The sequence below is a fragment of the Triturus cristatus genome, chromosome 4_2 (assembly GCF_964204655.1).
Source record: "Triturus cristatus chromosome 4_2, aTriCri1.1, whole genome shotgun sequence".
Taxonomy (NCBI): Eukaryota; Metazoa; Chordata; class Amphibia; order Caudata; family Salamandridae; genus Triturus; species Triturus cristatus.
Window position 1 is genome coordinate 222,338,626 of NC_140586.1, and position 23,143 is coordinate 222,361,768.

The following is a 23,143-nucleotide window of genomic DNA, read 5'->3' on the forward strand; positions in this document are numbered from 1 at the left end:
GTCTGGGACAGCGCTATTTATTTCAGGGCAAGAGAAGTGGCCTGCTTTCCTCAACAGAAGAGCCTTCCCTCTGCGCACGCGCACGGCATCCCAGGCTGGCGACGTCCAACGAAATATTAGCACTTTAACCAGCCTGAAGGACAGCCCATGAAACGAGCAATTAATTACTAATTGTGCAATCAGTACCAAACCACGGCTAGAGGCTACAATCTCATGCGCCTCTTGGATTCCCAGGCAGCACGCACCGAAGGCTTCGGTTAATGCCCTCCTAAGTTTAAGTTTAGTCCCACGGGAGGAACTAAACACGTTTTAAACATTTATTACAAGCCCTGTGGTTCCCCTGCTACGAGACATTCGGTTTTAACGCAGCGTCGGTAAAATTATAACAATGAAGCTGGTGCCACCAAGCGTCAAGGAATATATTTACATCAGAAAGGGCAAAAGGAAATGTATATATGCAGCAACTGTACCATTTCTAGCGGTCAAAGTATATTAAAACAAGCGCGTCCTCGCATCCGCGAAAGTAGCGACGGGCAATGTTTACCTTGCGGGAGCGAGCAGCGGCAGGCGCGATAATTGCAAACAGATGGCGCCGCTGCTCGCTCCTGCAAGATAAATTCCACACATGCACGAGGGCCTATTGGGAACAGTGCAGTACATGCACGAGTTTCCCAAAAAGTCCTAAGCGATTTCAAGAGGTCACTCCAAAGCAGTGCTTGCGCGCTGCATAGGCAAGACCTAAAAAACCAGTACCCCCTGCCACTTATCCAATCATTACTTGATCAGGTTAAAGAGGCCAAAGTTTTTACCGAATTGGATTTAAGAGTAGCATATCATTTAGTGAGGGTAAAAGAAGGCAATGAATGGAAAATGGTGTTCTGCAGAAAATTCTGTCTCTATGAATACCTTGTGATGCCTTTCGGCCTTTGTAAGGCCCCTGCTGCCTTTCAGTTTTTTATTAATGATGCCTTGAGAGAGATGTTGGATATAAGTGTGATACCATATATAGCTGAAATCTTAATATATTCTTCCACTACCACTGAACATATAGAACATGTGAGGAGAGTGTTGGAATGCTTGGGAGAGAACCACTTATATGCATAGCTGGATAAGTGTGAGTGCAACACATCAAAAGTGACCTTTTTAGTATTTGTGCTATCTTCTGAGAGGGTAACAATGGATCCACAAAAGATATCTGCCATCATGCATTGGCCTTTCCCCACTTCTGTGGAAGGAGTTCAGAGCTTCCTGGGCATTTCTAACTTCTATAGACGGTGTATTGATAATTTTGCAGCTCTTGTAACTCCCAATACTAAACTGTTGAAAAAGGGGGTTTCCTTTTGCTGGTGTTTCGCGGCTGACAAACCCTTTACTAAACTAAAAAACACGTTTGTCACTGCCCCTGTTTTAACACATCCTGATTCATCCCAACCATTTATAGTGGAAGCAGATGCATCTTAGGTTGCCATTGGGGGAATTCTGTCACAAGAGATAAAGAAACTGGACATCTACTTTCCATGCCTTCTAGTACCATAATTTGAACCCCGCGGAACAAAACTATTCTGTGGGAGACAGGGAATTGCTAGCAATTAAATGAGCATTTGAAGAGTGGCACTAGTATTTGTTGGGCGCTATGCATACAGTGACCGTTTTAACTGACCATAGGAACCTACAGTTCTTGAAGACAGCTAGAGATCTTTCTATGCGGCAACTGCCCTGGACACAGTATTTGAACGACTTTGATTTTGTTATACAGTTTCAGACAGGTAAAAAAACATGGTAAAGCAGATGCCTTATCAAGATATGGCTGTGAAGAAGGGGTGGATTCTATAGATTGTCCTCTTATCATAGCACAAAAGTGCATTTTGGGGCTGTATGTTCAGAAGAGGATTTTTTTAGGGAGGTGTTACAAGAACAGGATTGTAGAGAAATTGAGGAATTGGAACAAAAACACAATGGTGTAAAAGTACAAGATCTCCTGTACATCCAAGGGGGTTTGATGCTTCCCACAAAACCTCTACAACTTCAAGCTCTTGAATGGTGCCACTCTCACATGTTATCGGGACACCCAGGTTACATGAAAACCATAGAACTCCTCAGACGATCCATTTGGTGGCCTACTATGGTTCAGGATACCCACCAGTATATTCAACAATGTCATGTTTGTGCTCAGAGCAAAGGTTCTCACCAGGTTCCAGCTGGATTATTGACGCGTATGCCAACAACCCCCACTCCATGTCATTCCATCTCCATGGATTTTACTGTACAGTTGCCAAAAACAATTCAGGTGTTCACTGTGGTTCTTCTAGTTGTGGATATGTTGATCAAAATATCACACTTCATTCCTTTGAAAACATTCTTACTTCTAAAGAACTGGCTACCATATTTCTACAACACATAGTAAGATTACATGGTATTCCATCTATTATTGTATCTTACCGAGGTCCCCATTTTGTATCAAAATTCTGGAAGGGGTTGGGGTCCTTGTTACACATTGATGTGCGTGAACCAATGTTTACAACAATATCTGAGGTGTCAATTGCTTCTTTCCACTGCTGATTGGGATACATTTTTATGGACGGCTGAGTTTGCTTTTAATAATGGGAAGCATTCTTCTATTGGTCATTCTCCTTTTTACTGTAATTGCAGATTTGATCCTCGTTGTTTATTGTTGCCTCCGCCTGTTCCACACCTACCCCTGCCGCCCTAGTATTTGTAAACCACCTTTGTGAAACACAAAAGACAGCCCAGATGAACCCATACAAAGCTAAAAGCATGTACAAGGAGAATGCAGATCTCCATCGCCGACCGTCCCCTGACTATACTACAGGAGACAGGGTATGGTTATTCACACATAACATAGCAGTGAAGGAAACACAACAGTTTAAACCCTATTCCATAGGTCCTCATACCATCATAATGGTATTTATCTGGTTGCCATGAAATTGGACCTCCCTTCCTCTCTCAAAATCCACCCAGTTTTTTAGGTCTCAACTGAGCCAGCGCATGCCCTGCTCTGGCAAGACATTTAGTAAGTGGGCTTCAAAAAGCCGACCACAGCTTTTTGTGTGGCCTAGAGCGTGCGGTTACGCGCACAATTACGAGCAGAGGCACCATCTGGCTTTCCTCTCTCGTCATGGTGCGCGCACACCACTCGCCAGACGTGCCTCCTTTTTTTTTTTTTAACTTGCAGCACGAGGCGCGCTTGCTTGTTAAACATGGCTGTTGCCTGCCTTTCTTTTCTATTAATTAGCGCTGCGCGCACCACGCACGGTGCACACTACTCTCACTCGCCCCCGCTTCTCTCAGCTTGTCTTCTTGCATGCTCTGTAGCTCCCAGCAATCTCTAACGAAATCTTCAGTGCGTGGTGAATGCAGCCGGTGATCTATGGGGAGTTGTGCCAAGAGCTCGGGCTCGACGCCGGGCCCTCTCGGTCTCACACTCATTCTCTTTCTCCCTTCATTCTTCCTTGACGTTCTCTTCCCCCAGCTGTCTTTTCTCCTCATGCCTCTCCCTTAACACCTTTCTATCTACTTCTGCCACCGGCTTCTTTGCCATCCTCTATCTCATTCTCTGCTTTTTTCTCCACGATTCTTCTTTTCTCGTTAGCCTTCTTTCTTCTCCCTCTCGACTCTTTTCTTCTGCACTTATCCATCCCCCTACACAAGCACCATGTCTGCCCACCAACGGCGTCCAGCGCGTGCCTCCCGTCCCTCCTTGTTGGTGTTCATCGAAGGCGCTCACGGGCCTCTCTTGTTCCTCGTCGCAAACTTCAACTACGGCACCAAGGGTTACAACGCAGATGGGCCCATGGAGCAGAAGCTGGTGCAGGAAGGGTCGGAGACTATGCCCTACATCGACGAGTCGCCCACCATGTCGACGCAACTCAGTGCCCGCAGCCAGGACAGCGACTACTGGGGAGTGTCGCCCACCCCATCAGAAGTCCTGCTACCTGGGGTAAGTGTGCATCTTCTTAAAACCTGATAAAGTAACCCCCCCTTCTATAATAGGAAATAAATGTACATGTGTGTTTGTGCCTGTGCTAAATATATATTGTATCTGAGTCATTTGGCTTTTGAAACTATCTACTTAGATGAACCCCTTGGTTTCCAAAAGCACAGTGAATCGAATTCCTACATTCTATATGTGAACATTGCTAGCTCCACCTAGCAACGGCGGAATAACCCAGTGTGCTGATTTTCCCCTGAGATAAAAGAAAGCCTTAATTTTCCCTCCTACAGTTATGCCCCCATCGCAAATTGAATACATTGCTATCCTTCTTGACAATTGCATAGTCACAACTGTGCCAAAAGCGTTGCTTTATCATCAAGTTGCCACTATTTTCCCCACATGGCCTGTAGTCGCTAGGATGGCAAAGAATATTTATTTGCAGTGGCAACAGAATTGGTAGACAATCCTGCACACTTTCGACTTGTTTGAGATCAGGCGTGGAAGTGACTGTATGCTTCTTATTTAGTAGGTTGTTTTTTTCACGCAGGATTGAACTCGTCCCAATCACAAATTGGTTTTAATCCTAGTTCTGAGCTAGCCTGATCTGTCTGTAGACACTGACAGTGTTCTTGCGATTCGTAAAAGAAATGTGTAGGTTCTACAGAAGAGAGGTGTTTCTGGACCAGTAAATGTTTTGTGGGGCTGTTTCAGTGGGTTTTCTGTCTCAGTAAATTGCAGATTTAGGCAGTACTCACTCATTCAAGCTATTTTCTACCAGTTGATAGAGCAGGGCCTTAAGTCAGATGGGGTTCTTGGTCTACACATTGCATTCGAGTGAACAGCTGCTGGAAGAGGCTTGGCTTGCTGTGCAGTCCAGTCTGTTAGTCAGCAGTGAGAAGAGAGCGTGGGCCGCTAGACTCCTGTAGTAGCCCTTTACAAGTACCTTGCTGCATTGATGGCTCAATTTTGTAACAGAAAATGTCAGTGTGCAGTGCAGATTTTATATTGATTATTGCATTACCGACAATGGTCATCTATTAGTCTTTTATATATTGATGGAAGCTTTCATTAAAATGCTAAATATAACACCATTGCAAAGCTTATTTTACAAAATGGATTTGGATTTTAATTAAGAACATCAAAACCAATGCCTTGGGGAGTCACGCTGGTGCCGGAGCCCAGACGCTGCCTGCTGAATATCTGGGAGCCTAACGACCTCTCGCGCTTGGCGCAGGGCTGGGCCACACTAGGATTAATGATAGCTAAACGCAACATAGCTCAAAAATGGGGGACAGGGGAACTGCCGCGCCTCACTGCTTGGGGCACAGACATGGACGAGGCCATGTTTGCAGAGAAGTCGGCCTTTATCAGACGGGGCTGTCCTGGCAAATGGAGTAAAGTATGGGGAGCGTGGAACTCCTATAGGGGTGACATCTGTGACCCGCCCTCAGATCCTGAAGACGATGCCTCAGACACAGACTAGGGTGGGGGACCCCGGGGATGGGGGAGCGAAATGGTGGATGTTGGAAAAATGTACCGCTGTTGAACTGTTTTCCGCCAACTTGCCGCATTCAGGGGCTACTGCGTTGCTCTACATTGTGGAACATTATGTATCTGATTACTGTATTGTGCTGCTGCTAATGAATACAATAAAAACAAGTTTAAAAAAAAAAAAACCAATGCCTTGTTACAGTGAATAAATGGGCTTAAAATGATTCACTAAATATATTTGTGATGAAATGTAGGCATCCAGCATTGTCCCCGCTATTTTCCCGACAAAAATCCTCAGGAATTGCTCGCTGACTGTCCCAGTAAGTTCCTTGGTGACACAAAACACAGCTCATCGCCTGCTGAGTCGCCTTTGGGACCTTATAAGTGTTTAGGCATGCAACAGGTGATGTTGTTGCACCAAGGATATTGTGCTGGATAACTAAACACTTATAAGGTCCCAAAAGCGAGACCTATTGGCTATGCCAATGCTTGTCATGTGTTGTTATTGAAACCCGTGGTGAAGGGTAAGTTTTGGTTGATGAAAATGAAGTGGAGGCTTTTGTGGATTCTTGTAGAGTGAGACGTCGCTTGCAGTATCTGGTTCATTGGAAAGTGTATGGTCCAGAGGACCGTGTGCGGGAACCTGCTGGACATGTCCATACCCTTGCCTGTTTCGTTTGTTCCACAGATGCTATCTGGGTAAGCCCAAACCAGTGGGGGGTATTCTGGGGAGGGTGTACTGTCGGGCTTGCTCCGTTCCCGACTGTGTGCACGCGAGGGCCGGAGCAAGCCAAGAACAACAAGCATTGGCATAGCCAATAGGTCTCGCCTTTGGGACCTTATAAGTGGATTACTGTTAACAAGTAGGCATTAGCGTTTGTATTTGTATATGCTATGCCTGCTCTGTCTCTTAACTACAGGTCAAACATTCTTCATCGATGACATCTGCCGACTGTGTACTCCAGAAAAAACAACTGTAGACGAGGGGCACACATAGATTGAGATTGAAACAACTTCTGTAACATCAGTGCAATACATGACTAGTTTTATTGTCCTATTCGCTCAATTAATTTGACTTAACTGGACGTCGAGCAGCAGACTGCACTGGCTACAAAAGTGCAGCCCAGGGCTGGGACATAGTGCTCCTCATGACCCCGTGCCCTCTGGTAACCCTACTCTTTAATATAGTGTAAACGCACTGGATGGCGGAGTCTGCTCAATGCGGGCAAAGCCAAGAATGGGTCCCAGCATCTCGGGGAGGGGGAGGGAGGTAGTGTAACACAAGATAGTACGCCTGGACCCACTACTCCTGCTGCGTTCATGACAACTAGGCCCTTCATGCAGAAAGAAAATGGTCATGCTTTCTCTCTGAAAGAAGTGCAAAATAAGTACACGTAAGAGCAGCAGAAACATTCCAAATACACAGCTACGCAAATGCTTCTTTTTTTAGTTATGTTGGTTGCAAATAAAGTTGTGAAGCGTGAAATAATGTACGCATTAGTTTGTGAGTTAGAACGCTTCCAAGGGCCTATGAGGGGTTTTTATTAAATAAATAATTTCTTTCAAAGGAGGGCCGCTATGCTTAGCTGTAACATTAAATCACATACAAATGCGCGAAGTGTGGTTGTTTGTTTACAGAATTAACTGTAAGTGCTGCCATAAATCAGAGGTCTGGCAAGTCACTTCCCCTCAGTCACTTACACGCAACCACTGTGTCCATCTGCCATAGAAATAAACAGAGAGCGTTCTTCTAAGCCGCTGGTCAAACTTTTTTGTAGTCAAGTGAACTGATTGCTGCCACAACATTTATTGGGTTGGGAACAAATGTATGGGAGCACACAGAAGACTGTTGTTCATGCAACAAATAACTTACGAGTGTCGGGTGATGGAAACTATACTCCGAGTTTTACCAACCTACATCAGATTTCACAGGGCCCCCCCTGGGAGGAGGGCCCCGAATGAACACCGGGTGGCAACTGATTCACGCACAGCTTGAAGGCATGCAGATAAAAGGTAGAATCAACTACAGCCATTTGTTTCCGTTTTGCTGTTTTGTAAAAGCAGAGCATGGTAAGTGAAAAACAAGCCCACAGAGCAGCCCCGGCTTTACCCCGCCCCCTCCAGCAAAACTTAATCAGTAGCTGAAAGTACTCAAAACAGTGGTGATTGAAAGCCAGACGCAGTATAAAAACACTGTCTAACTGGTGGGGTAACATCTGAGCGGTATCCATGGCACTATTTGCAAATGTAAGATGTGCATGAATACAATTGTGTAATTGCGCCTAATGTAGCATAGACCCAATTAGATAGCGTGACATCACAGAATATATCGCCCAAATGTTTGTAGTCTGTAATACCTACAAACAGACTGCCGCTCTTAGGCTCAACAATGAAGCAATACAACTAAAACACACAAAACAACACCAGGTCCAACAGTTAAAACCATGCAGGCTCAGAACACACTGTACCTTTTTTTAAAGTTTTGAACTGCTATGCGGCATGACGGTGCAGTTAGACCCCGGGGCGGGTGAAAAGTCACTGCAGTTCGGCTTGTGCTGCCTTAGGGACTGTGCTCTCAATGCAGCAGTTACTATAAGGAGCGCAGGACACCTCCACAAGTGTTTTTTATAGAGGCACTACAGTTGAAGATTCTAAGGGTGGAAGAGAACTGCTCCGTTAGCAAGCATAGGCACTATAGCGCTTCCAGCTTCAAAAGTAACTGCAGACACAAAAGAACATGGAAGGGGGGGGGGGGCGGTGAGTGCTAAAGCAACACAGGGAAGGCTGGAATATGGTGAGCACTTTCGCGGCCGCTTTGATGTTCTCAGTGGCCGCCCGGCTCACTGAGAACATCAAAGCGGCTGCGAAAGTGATCAGCAGGCTGCCAAATGGTGCGCGCGCCCGGCGCACATGCACTGTAGTTGGCGGCCTGAAAAGCACTCATTTGCACTTCCAAATCCCGCTTTCTATAGCTCTCGCCAGAGCAGCGCTAAAGCGCTGGCTCAGGCGAGACCTAAAAAGGGCTGAGGAGGGGAAAAGAGCACTTTGCGTTCTAGATGATGCGTATGTGTCTTGACTTCCATAGAATGTTTTACTCATTTTTCGCCTCACCACATCAGGACAGACACCATAGACCTGTTACTGAGATGGTTTCCATAGGTTACACCATTACCGCTTCCTCGGAAACACCATAGAACAATATACTGTGGGTTTAATTTATACAGTTGGGTTGCACCACTGCTGTAATGAGGAAAACATAGCTGTCCACCATGCTCCAATTCTTTGAACAGGTATGTAGTAGAATAAATGATACATGAAGCACAGCCTGTTCCTTTCACATACCTCTACAAATACTGGTAAACCCATTAGTAGCATCAAGTGCACAGAAATATGACCAGACTACGAGTCAGAACTTGCTATAGTTCAATGAGTGCTTCCCAAATAGGATGTAGCACACACAGCACTCCAGCTAAACATACATGCCCATCTGCAATCATTCCAGAGTGTCACAGTGCCATTGTAGTGGCAATTGCACGCTATCAAAATGGAAGGTAACAACATGGGGCCAACTGACAGTTATGCAATGTGACCAGGGTTATTATGAAATGACTATGTCACCTGTCTACCCAGACCATGATTAGTTTTAATCTTGTGGGTGTGAAGATTAGGAATAAAGTTATGATACCAATCATAACACAATTGTGACAGCTTGGCCCTTGACCTGAAAAAAATAGAATCACCCCTGTGATAAGCTTCTTGAGGTAGCAGCTGTGGTTGGTTGAACTGAGCTAGCGCTACATCTCCCTGAAATGCACTAATTTCTTAAATGAAAGCTTGTGACTGTGTAGAAGGTGTCCTATCAAGACGGAGTGATGACTACATTCAACAGTCAATGTCACACAGTAGCAAATACTAAATAGGCACTGACAAAGACAAATGGTCTGGCCTAGACATACCTGCCATTTTTTATTTATGTCTCTTTTCCAAGTATATGCACTAGACATTAAAAGTGTAAAAATGATAAAAAGGAAAAAAAGCCTACATCTACAGGTGATGTGTCTGTGTTTGAAAAAAGGATAAACTGACAACTTACACAAAATAAACAATAAATGAAAAATGCATGTATTTCATACCTGCCAGGCTTCCCAGGTCCAAGGATAATGTGCTGCTCCAGTTCCGGTTTTGGCAGGGCTGAATTAAAGCAGAAATGAAGCAGATATTCTATGTCAGGACCGGAGGCTCTTATTACGCTTCTTTTTTACTTTCATTTTGACAGCAGCCAATAAGACGTTTAAAGTGAAAAAACTGCACTTCTCATGAACATTCATCAACATAGTCACATGTACCAATCATAGAGCCCTCAGATCAATATAACAGCAAACCCCCATCTTATGTCCTCTTTCTTTGCAGCTGTGCAGCCAGTTAATTGTCTCTCTGTGTTTTTTTCCCTTAATGACTTGTATGTTATTGATCCAGCGGAAAGTCGCAAATTTAAATATCCTCTCTGTGTCACAGATCCGTCACCACACTTACTCATTCACACACGCATTTATTGGTGGGGCCCATAACACCAACACTCATACGTCTCACTCGTATCTGTACACAGGAGGATGAGGAATCCGCTGGACATGTGGGGTACCTTATTAACTATAGGGAAGGAAATTTGTTACAATGTATACATATTTATGTCAATACTTATAGGATCCTAACCTTAACATCAAGGCACTCCACCACTTGGTCGACGGACCAATTAGTTGGACTGGTTGATGGTGATCTAGAACCATCTAAAACACATTAAAGCTTCGGAATCCTTATTTAATGCCCTACTTAAAGAACCACAAACTCATTCTCTGCTAATCAATGTTTAGTTTATCTAATTACTTGCTTTCAGTTGTATAATTAACATTTCGGTCTACAAAGTTCAAATTTAATTTATCAACACAATTTAGCATGACATTTATATTTACCTATTTGCTATCGGGGTCTTTTCTTTTAATTCTGTTAGTTCTGCCTAACTCAAATCCCTTTTGATAAATCGTCCCAATCGAATGCAGGCTAAGACTCAACAAGTCCGAAAAGTTCCTTCGCTCAGCACGCACAGTCCCAAAGATATCCAAAGGACCAAGCAATCGTGCAAGCAAGTCGATCACGCAAATTCGGGACACCCCTCCGGAACGCACTAACTTCTCTCTCTATTCTACTATCCTTTTATAATAAATTCTGGGGAACGTGTAACATTTACTGAATTGGGAATATCTTCTGATTGGTTGAACCCTTTAAAGTTGCAATATGGTCCTTTATTTCTCATAGTCCTGGGTTCTCATAGAATTTGCTATGTGCTTCTCTTAGCTCATCCCGTTCTCATTTGAAAAGGTCCGATGTATCGACATGTTGACCTTCCGTTATAGGTGGTTATTGTTCTTTTCGGGTCATTCACACTGACTGAAATCTGGCAGTCCTCCACATTCCTATCCTTGACAAGGAACACTGTGCTCTGAATTGAGGATGCCTGGAGATCTTCGGAGCCATCCGAGTCTGCGCAGTAGACATCGTGCTCACAAGACGGTGGCCACTTCCGAACTCTATTTTGAATATTATGGCTTGGTAGGCCCGAATGCCAACTTAAGCAAAACAAACATAAAACATAGTTAATATACGGAAATGAAGATTCTAATGTTTAAACCCACACTAATCCCATTATATATTAGTATTTTCCTGGCTTCTAGCGACATTTAAAGCAATAATACTCACCATTTGGTCCCAGCAGGAACGCAAAACATCACAAAAGCAACACAAATCATGCAATTTCTATCACCACACCTTCTATTGTTAATATGCGTACCACAGTTAGTCATTAAAGTTATTCTGTCATGCAAATAGCAAATAGTCCCGCGTGTAATTTGTGTTTATCAAGGTGCACTTTGTTGGTTAGTAAATCATAGCACACAGTTAATACAGGTTAATATATAAACTGATTACGTCATTAGTATTTTCATGCAAAATAGAGAAGGTATACAAAATGTTGTTTTACCTGTTCCATCATTATATTTTGGTATCCATGACAGGTATGTTTGCATGTCCTGAATGGGCGCTTCGTGTCACATGCCCTTTGGTTAGTGTATATCTCTTAAGGCGCTTCGCACCACACGTCGTATTTAGTGTTTTCACTTGATTTTTTGGTTTATTTCTGCTTGTTGCTACTATCAGGGGAGCGCTGCGGCTTCCCAACTAGGAAGTGGGACCGGGGAGAGGGACGCCACATCGTTTTGGACGGACAGTCCCATTTCTATTATCACGGGATCCAGCACATATGTGTGCTTTGGAAAGACTGCCGGCTCTCATAGCACGGCTTAAGTTGAACGCGTTAGGCGGCGCTTAAAATCTCTGCTTGCCTTCTGGGCCTGTATACTCCCCAGGGATGCCCTGAACCTTAATTTTTCACAGGGTTGCAATCATTTCAATAGGCTTCAGCCTAGAGTGCTGGCAGTCAGCTTCCTCCATGTTCTATTGTGTCTGTGCCTAGTTGGGTTTTTTTCATTCGATTCCTACCTTGAACTGCTTCTTGGAAGCTTTGAAGCATCCCTCCCTGAGGTACATTTGGTGGCTGTCAATCAGCATTATGGTCAGGTATGACCCATTTGATGTAGAATTGGACCAGAACCAAGAAGAACATGAGGGCTCTCTTGAACAGGAATTAGACGAAGCATTAGTCTCTAGTGTCCAACAGTTGGTGACCAAAGCCCTGGTCAGGGCTCTTGGCCCTATTACTCGGCACCTACGAGACTACGCTCGCCAGCAAGGGTGGATTTCGACATCCCCCTCTCTGGCTGAGGATGACACTCTACCTATGCCTCGACATGGCTAGGCCAAAGCCAAATCAGGAAGGGACACTCGCACAGCGGCCTTTGAAAAGCTAGAAGTCTCCCTATCAGGGGATCATGATTATAGTGCCCCCCAACACCGCTTCTTCACCTCCACGTACCAAATGTGAGGACTTCAACTCTTCTGATTCCAGGTGCTCTGAAAACGAGGACAAATCGGGCTCCAGCAAAAGAAAATGCACTACTCCCCACAGTGAGTCCCAGAAACCCCCACAGTGCTTAATTTCGAATCAGGCAATATCATCCACCATCGCTCACCCAACTGGCTCCTCCCACAAGAGGTGGCTGACTATGTGCAGTCTCACATATGCCAAGGATTTGACATGACAAAGAAGTACAAACTAGACTCCACACTGAATGCCCCAGGTAGGATCTCGCCGGCAGGGTGACCAACACCCCTGAGGTGGATCCAGTTATGGTCTCATTCCTTAAAAAATATTCCAAGGATCCCAAGAAGGGGCTTGGAAGGGCCAGGTGCAATTAGGACAAATTATTGGACATCACTGGCCCCCTCCCTAAGATCCTAGAACTGGCTTTCCGGACCAAAGATTCACCGACTCTTATCGACCCCAATGTCTTAGCGGGATGGGCCCAAAGAACCATGTGTCAGCTAGCGAACTCGAACTGCGCAATCTCTACAGAGCGAAGGTGATCGATCCTCATGAGAATTTACCCCAAATTGAATGAGCTGGCATCTTCTGAAGAGGGTCCAATACACCAGGGTCTCCTATCTGGGGCACCTTTTGTTAAGGAACTAGCCAAGTTCATCTTGACGTATAGAAAGTTGACAAAGCTCAAGGGTCCCTTAAGAAACTTTTCTGCCAGTCTCTTTTTGGGAGGGCCAGATGTTTCAGAGGGCATGGGTCCGGCTAAGGTTATTACCAAGGTCCACAGCATGATTACTACCCACGGGGTACAAGCATGGGCGTCCGCAGAAATTTTTCCAGGGGGGGGCGAACCTGGCAAATGAAGGGGCGTGGCTAATGTTAATCAATAGGGGCGGGGCTAAAATGGCAGACAATCAGGATCTGGTAATGTTCGGGCCAACCTGAGAAAAACAAGCACTGGCATAGCCAATAGGTCTCGCCTTTGAGACCTTATGACTGACTCACTGACTGAAGAACTTATATAGCGGACTTTTGCCGAGGCGTCTTGGCGCTGGGTAAGTATGATGCCGGCAGTATAAGTATTTAGTTCTGCAGCAGGTCCCAAAGGCGAGACCAATTGGCTATGCCAATGCTTGTTGTTATATCTGGGCATGTTGAGAGGCTAGGGGACTGGGTCTCGATGTCGGGATGGAAGCACAGCAATGACCTACTCAATTTGAATTCGTAGGTAATACAACCGGAGGGGTGAAATGAAAGGTTCACAACCAGGAATAACAGGAAGGTAGAAAGTTAGGCTGGTTAGAAAGGTAAGGAGGGGTAGAGGCAGGCATGGTGGTGAGGGGAGAAACAGATGCATGATAGGAGAGCGCTGTGAGGGAGTTAGGTGAAATGGGAAGAGGCACTGAAGGTGGGTCGGGTAAAGACCGTAGTGAAGCAAACAGAAGGGTAGCGAGGGGTGAAGGGTAGACAAAGAAGTGAGGTGTAGAAGAAAAAGATTCAGGAGCAGAGACAGGTAAATCAAAGCTGGAGAGGGGAGAATAACGCAGTCGTAGAACGTGAGGGGGCCAGGTAGAGAGAGGGAGAGGTGTGTCAGACAGGTAGAGACAGCTGAGGAAGAGGGAATAATAAAGACTGAGGTAGACAGGTGAGGTGGAGGGGTGCGTTGATATAAAGGAAGTGCAGAGATGTGTCACAGATGTTACTGAAGAGGAAAAGAAGTAGAGATATTGAGAAAGAAGTAAGGCACTAAAAGAAGTAAGGGGGTGAACAGAGGTAGAACAAGTGGAAGGGGAGAGAACACGTAGAAGATGAATGGCAGGGTAAAATGAGCGATCAGGCAGTGAGTGTGAGGAGTGAGATACAGAGGGATATGTGGCAGTGAGCGCGAAGTGCGGGGTACAGAGGGATATGTTGTTGTAGTGAGCACAAGGTGCGGGGTTGTAACGCCCTGAACGTCTCAGGATCGTTTAACAGACACGATAATGAGAACGCAACCACTTGTGAAGGTTTAGTTATTTTAATGAAGGCAAAAATAATACAAGGAATAAACAAAGGTTATAGTCACTGGAATCCTCCAGGCTAAGTACGTTACCAGCCCACAGCACGGATGGTCCTAACCGTCCTCTGCATATACGCCGATCCCGGCGTATGCCAACAGAGGGCAGAAATGAAATGGCCGACAATGCCAATCGGTAGGCTGCGAGGGGCACGAAGAGTGTTGGGGAGAATCGAGGAGTCAGGGAAACACCCAGCCGGGGTCTCTACCTGAAGGGAGCAGCCGCTCAACCTCTTCCTCAGACTGCACCGGGACGCGGAGTCACCTCCTGGTGATGCGTCACCGATACCCCAATCACAAGCAAAGAAGACTGAACCGAGAGCAGCCGCTCGATCGATCCTGTGGACTTCCGAGTCTGTAACGCGGCAAACACCTCCTGGTGTGCGTTACAGCTGGCAGTCCCTGTATCTCTGGTCGGGCTGGGAGTTACGACTCCAACCAGCAAAAGCGCCACTGCGCTTTGACTCAGCCGAGTCAAAAAGCGAAGCTCAATGGTTATCCGGTAGAGCTTCCGGGTCCTTCACAGGTGACGATGGGGCAAGACACGGCCCAGGGAGTAACGACTCGACCTACCTCCGTTCTTGCCTTACTGGAGCACCACTCCGGAACACTGCTCTTCACTAAGCAGGTACGTCGGTGTAAACACAATATCCGACAGCGTTGTACCTCCCGGTTCCTCCCTTTATAGGGCGTGTTTTCCTTGAGTTATGTAACAGCTCTCCTGTTTACATAAGGGCGTGTTTTCCTTGAGTTATGTAACAGCTCTCCTGTTTACATAAGGGCGTGTTTTCCTTGAGTTATGTAACAGCTCTCCTGTTTACATAAGGGCGTGTTTTCCTTGAGTTATGTAACAGCTCTCCTGTTTACATAAGGGCGTGTTTTCCTTCCCTCGCATGACAGGAATTCTTGACAGGGGTACAGAGGGATATGTTGTGGCAGTTAGCGCAAGGTGTGGGGTACAGAGGGATATAAGGCAGTGAGCGCGGGCAGGGCCGGCTTTAGCGCTCGTGGCGCCCAGTGCGACAATGCTTTTTGGCACCCCCAATGACCACCTCCACTACAGGTTCTTCATAACCATCCTTTCACAGCACCCCTCAAGCCTCCGTAACCATTCAGTCTCAGGTGCATTTAATCCATTTTATAGCGCCGCTCCTATCAGTGTAAGGTGTCAGAACACTTTACATCACACAGATTACATAGAGACAATCAATCATAAGTGTGTAAATCAGTGCATAGGAAATGTTACATAAGTGGACAAGAAGGTGTAGGAGTCACAAGTCATCCGTACAGGTAGGCAGGATAGTTTAAGAGGGCTTGGTCAGGAGAATCAGAAACCTAGAATTTAAAACCTAGCACCATGGATGGGGGGTTCTCTTTATTAATAAGAATTGATTTCTACCCAAATTAACCCATTTTGCCACATTAGGATAATGAAAAACTGGGGGGAAATCATAACGCCCTAGCCCAGTTTGCATGCATCTTTGATAACAGTTACTTGCTCACGGTTCCACATTAGGATTTTAACTCATAAAGAGTTATCAACAATATGGTCTCTCTGACAAGTGTGACCCACTGACCTATTTACATTACATTATACGCACTATGTGAGCTGCATGTTCTTTGCAGCAAGCATAGTAACCCTCTGCGCTACCTTAGGATGAGTAGAAACTTCCATTCCACAAAACTTCGATCTCTCCCACTCTCTCTCTCTAAGGAAGTGCATTAATCACTGCAGTCTAAATTTTTATTGGTGGCTGAAAAATTCTAGGAGTCCAGGAAAGAAGCAGGTGCTTTTAAAATCATCATATTAGGGCCCCCTACACGAAGTCAGCACCCGGTGCGGTGGCACCGGTCGCACCGCCTAGAGCCGGCCCTGAGTACGGGGAGTGGGGTACAGGGGGATATGAGGCAGTGAGCATGGGGAGTGGGGTGCAGGGGGATATGAGGTAGTGAAACACAGGGTCGGGACGTCCTGCCAGACATGATAGGGTGCATACTGGCAGATAGATATGTTATTGACACGAGTCTGTGAACGTTTTAGTGGGATCTGAAATCCGGGCTATGCTGCAACCCCAATTTTTGACTTGGGAGAATAATGCATCTACTCCCCCAGAACTTCATTCAGAAGACCCCTTGCTCTCAGGCTACACAGTGTTAAAAGGAGGTCTTGGTGTCCAGACCTAACCACTCCTGGTTGTGGCGCGCAGCTCAAACTGGCCATTGTCATTCTGTTTGTGATAATCAGCCACAGACAGAATGACAATGGGCGGGAGGGGCTGCGAGGAGGCGTGCGAGGCGCCCCATCAGGGAGCTGAGGCCTCTGGCAGGGAACAGCTCTGCTCCCTGCAGGGCCCGGAATTACGGACAAAAGGCGTCTGTAAAAGCATGGGTGGCCGCAGGGGGGGCAAGGAGGAGCACTCCAGGGGGGGCAAGCACCCCTCCTTGCCCCCCCTGCGGACGCCCATGGGTACAAGTGGTGGACACAAAACCACTAACAACTCCACCTATTATCATTCACATGCATGTAGTGGAAGGAACGGCTTCAGAAGAGGGCAGTACAGAGGGTCATAGGGATCCTCCCAAGAACCCGGATCTACAGGTGAGACTTATCCCTCTCTCTGAGGTTTCTTTAGGGGGCAGAACCAGGCTTTTTCTACACAATTGGCAAAGGTTGACTCAAGACTCCTGGGTCCTTGAGTCAGTACAAGGGTACAGGTTGGAGTTCTGACACCCCTTACCATAGTTGCCCACCCCAGGATATGTATTTTTCCCCAGCGAGAGCGAGAATCATTTAATCAGAAATAGAAACTCTCCTACAGAAGGGGGCTATAGGTTTAATGACTCCTCATCCATGGGAGTTTCTCAGCTCCATCTTCCTGGTGGAGAAGAAGGGGGAGGGTCACGTCTAATTCTAAACCTGAAAGATTTCAATGCCTGGATTATTTACCGCCATTTCAAGATGGAGATCATCCATCTCCTGTGGGACAATCTTCAAGAAGAGGACCAGATGGTACATTTGGATTTAAAGGACCCATACTTGACCATCATAATGTATTCCCTCATCTTTGTTTTCTGTAGTTTCTCTAGCTAGGGCAATGTTAGGAGTTCACAACCCTCCCCTTTGGAGTGTCCTCCGCACCGTGGTGCATCACAAAGATTAGGCAGGTGGTTGAAACCCTTCGAGCGAAAGGAGTGCGTTTGATCTGGACGATATTATTCATAGGGCGCAGAGTCCTCAGACCATCTTATCACACCCAAACTAGACGATCCACTATCAATACCCAGAGGCAGCAGATTGTTCCCCCCACTAATCCCACGTAGGTGTCAAGCAGAACTGGACATAGCGTGTTGATTTTAAAATTGTTTAATGTGTTTTTAAAGACTACCGCTGCATTGTCTTCTGCCTTATTCATTTCATTGGTGTCCCCCTGGTCCGTCGCGGCTTGTGCCGATTGAGCGGAGGGGTAGACACGGAGTTTGCAAATCCTCACTTCCTGTGAGAGAGGAAGGTTAGCGCTCCATGCTTGTGCAGTCCCGCCCACTCCCCACATAAATCCGAGTGCGCAGAGCGGACGCGCGCAGCAGATTGTTCCCACCACTAATCCCACGTAGGTGTCAAGCAGAACTGGACATAGCGTGTTGATTTTAAAATTGTTTAATGTATTTTTAAAGACTACCGCTGCATTGTCTTCTGCCTTATTCATTTCATTGGTGTCCCCCTGGTCCGTCGCGGCTTGTGCCGATTGAGCGGAGGGGTAGACACGGAGTTTGCAAATCCTCACTTCCTGTGAGAGAGGAAGGTTAGCGCTCCATGCTTGTGCAGTCCCGCCCACTCCCCACATAAATCCGAGTGCGCAGAGCGGACGCGCGCAGCAGATTGTTCCCACCACTAATCCCACGTAGGTGTCAAGCAGAACTGGACATAGCGTGTTGATTTTAAAATTGTTTAATGTGTTTTTAAAGACTACCGCTGCATTGTCTTCTGCCTTATTCATTTCATTGGTGTCCCTCTGGTCCGTCGCGGCTTGTGCCGATTGAGCGGAGGGGTAGACACGGAGTTTGCAAATCCTCACTTCCTGTGAGAGAGGAAGGTTAGCTTGTGCAGTCCCGCCCACTCCCCACATAAATCCGAGTGCGCATAGCGGACGCGCGCAGCGGGCGTCCGCGCCTGACCGCCGCCAGACGCCAGGAACGCTGCCCGTTTGTATCTACCCTTCCCTATGGCTCCCACTAAATACTCCCGCCAGGAGCTACTGGCCATGAACACTTGTAACCCAGCCACTAATGCTGCAGATCATACCTCCTCCTCTTCCAGTAACAAAGTACCGATCGGACTACCGTCTCTGGGAAGACACCCTTTAAACGCACCAACTACCAGTAAACCTTTACCTATCATACCAAAGTACCTTTCCTGTTTATACTGCAATGTTCGATCCCTTCCTAAACACGCTCTCAAAATCTGGGCACTTTTAGACTCTGACAAGCCCGATCTTTTCTTCATCACCGAAACCTGGCTATCGGAGTCCTCACTACCAGATATTGCAACCGCCCTTCCCCAGGATTATAAAATTACAAGACTGGATAGGGCAGATAAAAGAGGCGGAGGAATCGCCATTGTGTACAAAGCCAACATCAAGCTTCACCTTGTCAACTCACTTGCTGCTGAGTGGGGCGAAATCTGTACTTTCACGGTAACATTGGGGAACAATGAATCCTGGAAAGGAGCCCTCATTTACAGACCCCCAGTAACTAAAACCAACTTTGTAAATAAACTTACCGAGACCATCGCCTCGCATGCTTTATCCTCGACAAACTTTTTTCTATTAGGCGACTTTAACCATCATACTGAACTAGCACAAGACCCGCACACCGCTGAACTTATCACCAGTATGAGCGCGTTAGGTCTTGACCTGTTAGTGACCGGCCCCACCCATTCTGCCGGTCATACCCTGGATCTCCTTTTCACTAACTCCAACAAAATAACTATCGACTGTTCTGTACCCGTTCTCTGGTCGGATCATTTTAAGATCTATTTCCATATTCAACTTACCTCACTTACACCCCAACCTAGTAAAGATCCCATCATGAGTAGACCTTGGAACAAGATTAGCCCTGAAGCATTTTCCTCCCATTTTTCCCCCCCACCCATTGAATTGCTCAATGATCCCAACCTGGCAGCCATCAACTTAGATCAAGCTATCACTACTACCCTCGACATAATCGCTCCCAGTAAACTAAAGAGATGTCCCAACAAACTGTCCCCTTGGTTTACTGCTGAACTTAAGACCATGAAACTGGCTGTAAGAGCCCACGAACGCAAATGGCGCCATACCAAAGACCCTAGTGACAGGTCTCACTACAAAAAACTTCACCACCAATATATGAGCGACATAGCTCTAGCCAAAAAAGTCTACTTGGGGAATAGGATAGACCAGGCCACAAACTTGCACAAAGAACTCTACAAAATAGTCAAAGAGTTCTCCAACCCCTTAACTTGCCAACCTGTCATAAACACGTCCCGGGAATGGGTTGATACCCTCTCGTCTTTTTTTTACAATAAAATAAATGATATTTACAAATCATTCACCAATTTTACTGCTTCTACTACATTCCCTGATCCGTCCATCAATATAACCCTGCCTGTCCCCATCACCATCCTAAACCAATTTCACCCGTTTACGGATGATGAAGTCACTCATACCATGAATAGAATCAAGTCTGGCTCCCCTACTGATCCAGCTTCTTCTCTAATTCTATCCAAAATTGCGCCTATCTTGATCCCTTACCTGACTAAAATTTTTAATCTCTCGCTCTCTCACTCAACGGTCCCTTTACACTGGAAAGAAGCCATCGTCAGACCTATCCTGAAGAAGTCCTCTGCCGACCCATCCCAACCTCTGAATTACAGGCCCATTTCTCTGCTCCCGATGTTTGATAAGATCATGGAATCCCTAATTAACATCCAACTCACTAAACCTCTTGAGTCAAACAAAATATTAGACCCGTCCCAGTCTGGATTCAGGGCGTTCCACAGCACCGAAACAGCCCTACTTGAAATGGTAGATAACATCAGGTTAGCTTTGGATGCTAAACAATCTGCCATTTTAATACTACTCGACCTATCTGCTGCCTTCGACACCATCTCACACAGCATTTTGATAGAACGGCTGACAGAGGTTGGTGTTGAGGGCTCAGCTTTGGCATGGATCGAAAGCTATCTGACTGGACGGAGTTCTAAGGTTCAGATTGGCTAATCAGGAAGTAGATAAAGGTGTACCCCAGGGCTCTATCTTGAGCCCCACGCTTTTTAATCTTTACGTATCACCCCTTGCTAGATTAATTAAGGCTCATGGATTCGAGACCGTGTCTTATGCAGACGACACTCAAATCCTTATCACCCTGGGACCCAACGCCACTAATATCAAATCGAGATTCCAAAAATGCATGCTAGCAGTAAAGGACTGGATGTCAGACAACTATCTTTTACTCAATGCGGCTAAGACGGAGATTATGTTTTTCGGTAATGCTCATAAGCATTGGTCTGACGATTGGTGGCCAGCACCGCTGGGTGTCTGTCCTCCTCCCAAGACAGCAGCCCGCAATTTGGGGATAATGCTTGACAATGAACTCACACTGGCAGACCACATTAATAATATCTCCCATACCAGCTTCGGACTCTTGCGCAACCTAAAGAAAATTTTCAAGTGGATCCCTCTTTCCTCTCGCTTGCCTTTAATCCAGGGACTAATTATTAGTCGCCTGGACTACGGCAATGCTCTTTTCGCCTCTATTAACGAGAATCTCCTGAACAAACTCCAGGTCCTTCAAAACACTGTAGCCAGAATGGCTCTTGATTTACCCGCCCGCACCTCCTCTGCCCCCTGTCTGAAGGCGCTTCACTGGCTTCCCATAAAAAAACGCATTAAGTTTAAAATGTGCTGCCTAGTCCATAAATCTCTGAATGGCAATGGCCCAGTCTACCTAGCAAACAAACTGATAGATTACCGCCCCACTAGAACACTCAGATCTTCCAGCCTGCACCTCTTAGCAGTCCCCTAAGTACGAACTGTCAGAAATGGTGACCGATCCTTCTCCAAAATCGCCCCCGAAAGCTGGAATGCTCTCCCCCTACACATAAGACTTGAACCCAGCCATCAGAGATTCCGCAAACTTCTGAAAACATGGCTATTCTAAAATTCTGCATGTCTCCTAACCTACATCTGAGCATCTGCTGGCGCTATGAGAACTTCGGGTGATATACGCGCCTTACAAATACCAATACATAGACATAGTTCTGATCCCAGCACAAAGCATAGAGTTTCTATGGTTTCAGCTAGACTTTTGGTTTTAGCTCAGCTGGTCCTTCCCGCTCAGTAAGGTCAGAATTATCAAGAAGGAATTGAGCTCTGCTCGTAGGGCTTCTGGCCTCTTTGATTCAAGCCATCTTCTCAGGGCCACTTCACTACAGAGCCCATCAACTGCTTAAGATCCAACATCTTCGGAAGGGCCTAAAATACTCAAACCAGGTCGGCTTGTTGAAGGAGGCAATGATGGAGATATCTTGGTACTTACATCACATGGAAGCCTGGAATGGCAGGGCAATCTTCGGATCTTCTCCAGAGATGATTATCGAATTGGACACCAGCCGGTGGGGCTGGGGTGCGAGATGTGGCCCGAACTTCACATAAGGCTGCTGGTCAGTAATCTCCAAGCAAGTTCTTTCGCAAGAAGGATCTCTCCTCGGGGAAGATAGACTGTTGCATCCTTCTGCAGATGGACAACGTATCTGCAGTTAGATATGTCAACAAACTGGGTGGAACCAAATTTCACCTCCTCAGGGAGACAGCCAAAGACTTTTGGCACTTTAGTCTCCAGCATTGGATTTCGGTAGTGGCGGAGTACCTTTCGGGACAACACAATTTCAGATTGGCATTCCTGCCACCTTAGGGATTACAGCGCTTGGAGACTTCCCCCGAAGATGTTCCATGGGGTTCATTCCATTTGGGGGTCCCTACACAGTGGATCTGTTCACCTCAACCGACAGATCCCAACTTTCTTCAGTTGACGTCAGGATCCGGAAGCTTTCCTTCCTGAGTAATGCATTCCCTTCTTTTATAATTCCCAGAGGCATCAGAAGGCGGTGATAGTTCTAGTGACTCCATTTTGATAAGCGCAAGCATGGTTTCCAGTACACTTCAAGATAGCTTGTGCTTGCCCATTGCTGATCTCGTTCCAGTGGATGGAGTTTGGTAGGCATTTTGCAGAGTGCTGCGGCCTTCGTCAGACAAGCGTGGTCCGCTATTGCACACAAACGTTACGCCTCAGCCTGGAGGTGCTGGAGTGGTTGGTGCCGTGAACGGAGTGCAAATCCTGTTGGAGCTGATTGCTGTCTAGTAATACATTTCTTGTCCTCCTTAGCATCTGCAGCTATGGCTTACAGGTCAGTTCATAATTTTCGATCAGCACTCTCGGCAGAACATCTTCCAGTGGAAGGTAAGACTATCGGTGAGTATCCATTGGTGTGTAAGCTCATGAGAGGGTTTTAAATGTCCAATTCACCGCAACCAAGATACTCAAGTCTTTTAGGACGTTAATATTGTCTTTACATTCTTAGGGAATCGCCCGGATACGAAATATTTATCCCATAAGCAATTGT

At 46.2% G+C, this 23,143-nt stretch overlaps 1 long non-coding RNA gene across 1 annotated transcript in view; it reads right to left on the reverse strand.

The window, feature by feature from the left end:
- LOC146833463 (uncharacterized) overlaps nt 1–23,143 on the reverse strand; it is a 42,156-nt gene that overhangs the window by 10,149 nt on the left and 8,864 nt on the right. Inside the window, exon 2 of the long non-coding RNA XR_014960589.1 lies at nt 9,577–9,634. This is a non-coding gene — a long non-coding RNA (uncharacterized LOC146833463). The remainder of the gene's footprint in view (nt 1–9,576; nt 9,635–23,143) is intronic.